The 3,938-nt window shown below is 40.2% G+C and overlaps 1 pseudogene; it reads right to left on the reverse strand.

Annotated features, from left to right (window-relative positions):
* Window positions 1-268: 268 nt before the first annotated feature.
* Window positions 269-967, reverse strand: LOC102497189 (THAP domain-containing protein 2-like; annotated as a pseudogene).
* Between the last annotated feature and the right edge of the window lie 2,971 nt (window positions 968-3,938).

A 3,938-nucleotide genomic window follows, 5' to 3' on the forward strand; every position in this document is an offset into this window, starting at 1 on the left:
TATACCCTACCCAATGGCTGATGACTGCTAATTTGAATGTGTTTAAAAGGCAAACAGAAGTCTGACATTGTGAGAAACACAAGTCACTTGTAGTAGTTTGTACTCCTGCTTGCTACAGTAAGTCTTTGTAAGTCAAGTAAAATTTTATTAAATACTCGATTTGATCATAATTGCCATAAGTATGAATAGAATGAAGGATGGGCATCAAGTTCTGTGCAAGCTGACGTTAAAGGAGGTACTTATGTCTATTTTAGGTTTAGAGAACTGGTCATGTTTTATCTTGTTGGTCCTCTTGAAGATTCTTGAAATCCTCCAAAGGACAATTGCTTAAGGTGGTTGGTAAAAGTGTGTCCTGATGTGCCCTTAGGTACATTACTTGCTTCTAAATTTTTCACCAAGCATGTGGCTTTGGTCCATCTTCCAGTTGCTCTGCGGTCTTTTTGTAGGCAAGTTTTAATTTTTTGTCTTAAGCTTGCTATTTCTTTTTCCAGTTTAATTATCTACCTCTTTGCTTCCATAGGATTCCTGAAGGCATAATTGTGCTTGTAGTACTTGGTGACTACAAATGTCTGATTTTAGATTAGATGGTCTGACTGAAGTACAAGTGTTTTTCTTCAAAAGATTCCTTGACTTGAGTTTCATGGACATTATATGGGTATAAAATGCAGAAATGATTGGAATAGCATCCATTATGTCTTCGAGTTTGTCCTGTTAGATCAAAACAGGAGGCTTCAAAGTGCTGTGAACAAGGAAAAGTGTGTTTTCTGAGCACAAAATTTTCATGCTTAACTAGGCAAAACCATTCTTTTCTTCTTCTAGGATCCAAATAGAATCTTAAAAGGAGGGGGGTCAACTCAAATTATGTCAAATTATGGTTGTACCCATCGAAGCAGATGTCAGCACACTGGTTGGAGGTGGTAGCACAGCCCTCCACACACATTGGGTCTGCATTTCCCCTTCCCCTCATTCTGTGCTGTCCTAAGCTTGTTCTGAGGTGCTGATTGCTAAGCCTTAGTCATGAGAGCCACATGGAAGAAGGATTGTGTATGTGGGGATCCGACGCTGGGAGAGGGGGCCTTCCTTTCCTCTTCATTAATAACAGGGCAGACTTGGGCCAACAGAGCCCACAGTCTCCTTCCATTGCCTTCACCAACAAGACAGACACTACACATTCTTTCCCAGCCCCCCAAAGAGTATGTCTACTGTCTCCTTGGCAACTCTGAGCAATTTAAAGAAAGAGGAGTTTCCACCTTAATTACTATGAACCTCTCTCTAATTTACAGCTGAGCAGGTCTACCTGCCCCAATGTACACCCAGATGCTGCAGACCAGGGCCTGGGGCGGGCTTCATTCAGCACTTCTACAGCCTTTAAAAGATCTTCACGTAGTGCATCTGTGCATAATTGGGTTTGGCAATGATATTGCTTGTTTTGTATCGACTATTTCAAACATCTCTTCCAAAAAATGGCAAGAGAACTGACTTGTATTTATTGAGTGTCAAGCACTGTTAATGTAATCCCATTTAGATCTCACAACAAATCCTCCAGGAGAGTAGAGATTGTCCCCAAATTATGACGGTTTTGCTAATGATTTTTGGCCTTTACAATGGTGTGAAAGTGACACTCATTCAGTAGAAACCTACTAGTACAACTATTCTGTTTTCATTCTTTCAGTGCAGTATTCAATAAATTATGTAAGATATCCAATGCTTCATTATAAAACAGGCTTTATCTTAGATCATTTTGCTCAGTGTAAGCTAATATAAGCATTTTGAGTATGCTTAAGGTAAACTAGATTTAACTATGATGATGGGTAGGTTATGTTAATTAAATGTTTTGTTGTGGTTTTTTTTTTGAGATATTTTTGCTATAGAGCATGTGCACTTGCCAGAGAGACAGAGAGAGACAGAAAAACATAAAGTGAGAAATCGTTCCCCAGGGGCAATAGCCGTGCTGTAATCCCTTCTCCATTCCCCTCTCAGGATTTTGGGCAGGCAAGCACTCGTGCCCAGTGTGAGTGTTAAGCTGCTGGATTGGGTCTCGAACCACAGGTGACTAAATGGGAGTCCAACGATGTAACCATTATGTCATCTGCTGGTCCTTATTAAATGTATTTTTGACTTACTATATTTTTAACTTTAAAAAAATTTATTTAATTTTATGTTTATTTATCATTGCTATTATTTTTCCATTTGCTATAGGACACATGTGCTCACTAGACACACACACACACACACACACACACACACACACACACACACATGCAAACACATGGAAAGAGAGAGAGAGAGGGAAAGTGAGAAGGCAAGCTGCCAGATTCGGGACTTGAACTTTGGTCGGCCATGTGGGAGTCCAGCATCTCAACCACCATGGCACCTGCTGGTCCTCTACTTTTATCTTTTGATAGGTTTAGTGAGACATAACTCTACTGTAAATTATTATTATTTTACAGTTTTGAAAGTTGAAACTAGACAATTTAAAATAATTTTGTGTAATCCTGCTGTAACTATCAGTGCAGACACCAAGACCAGAAGCCAGATGGGTGTGCGAAGCTAGCAATCTCAACTTCTATCTTGTTTTGGTATCAATGGAAAAGAGCAACTTATCTGATGCTTCACATACAGATTCACAGAGAGAGAGAGAGGTCGCTGGAACTTTTCAGGTCTTTGTTTCTTAGTGCTTTCTGCACCTGAATTGCTCTACTTCAGCTTTTCAGAGTTCTCCAAGTGAACGTCTCAAAGTGAAGATTGCTTTTTCCTCCCTCTCACACACAAAAATAGTCTGTAACCCTTGACCTTTAAACAGATCTCAGACACAGTGTTATTTGCCTAATTGCTATAAAGAATTCTTGGTCAAGATCAATGGTGAATTGCTACCTTCTTCCTAGACTGCTGAAATGATCATTTCCACTTGTTGTCTTATAATGTTCTTAGGTTTGGGGACTGTGGTCATTATACACAAATATAGCCTGTCCTGCATGAATTTTCTTATTAAGATTTCTGTGTCGGCTTTTTGCGTATATAGTCAGGGTCTTCTGTTAGGGATAGCTGAGATCAGGAATCAGGTGGTCAGAACAAAAAAATCCTTATCCTTCACTATGCAGTTTTTGTTTTAAGAATTATTTTATTTTAATTTTATTTATTATTATTTCCCAGTTTGACCAGAGAGAGAGACAGAGTCAGTGCAGAGGGGTGCAAAAGGAAGCCATCAGGTCTGGGACTTGAACCATGGTCAATCAAGTGGGAGTCCAGTGTCTTTAACCACCATGCTACCTGATGGCTCACACTAGTCCAGTGTCTTTAACCACCATGTTACCTGATGGCTCAGATTATGTAGTTTCAAAACAGGGATTTGGAATACCTCAAGTATTCTCTACCCCAGTGCTCCCACAAGACATTCTGCAGCATATATGCCTTTTAGACCCATCACCATTCACATTCCATTTACTACCTAAAGATCAAGTCTTCCTCACCTAATTCCTTTTCACTAATTAATTTTTCTCTTTTATTCTAGATATCGCCATATCGAGAGGCATCACTGTGCACATAGTGACCTAAAATGACACATTAAAGAAACATAAGCCCTAATCTGCTATAACAATCCACATAATTTTGTATTAGCGAGTAAAGAAATACCTAACTAATGAAGAGATGTTTCTTCTTTTTGGGAGAGGTTGTTTTGGGTTTTTTTTTCCCCCAACAGGGCACGTGCGCTCACCAGACAGACAGAGAGAGACAGAGAGACAGAATGCAAGAAATCACCCCCTAGAGAGGATGGCCACGCCGCAATCCCTTCTCCTCCATTCTCCTCTCGGGATCTTAGGCATGTGCCCTGTGTGAGTTTAAGGCACCGGGTCCAGGACTCGAACCATGGTTGACTACGTGGGAGTCCAGCGACGTAGCCATTATGTAACTGCTGGGCCCTAAAAGATGTTTCTTTA

Source organism: Tupaia chinensis, unplaced genomic scaffold, assembly GCF_000334495.1.
Source record: "Tupaia chinensis unplaced genomic scaffold, TupChi_1.0 Scaffold000093_1, whole genome shotgun sequence".
In the NCBI taxonomy this organism is placed as follows: Eukaryota; Metazoa; Chordata; class Mammalia; order Scandentia; family Tupaiidae; genus Tupaia; species Tupaia belangeri.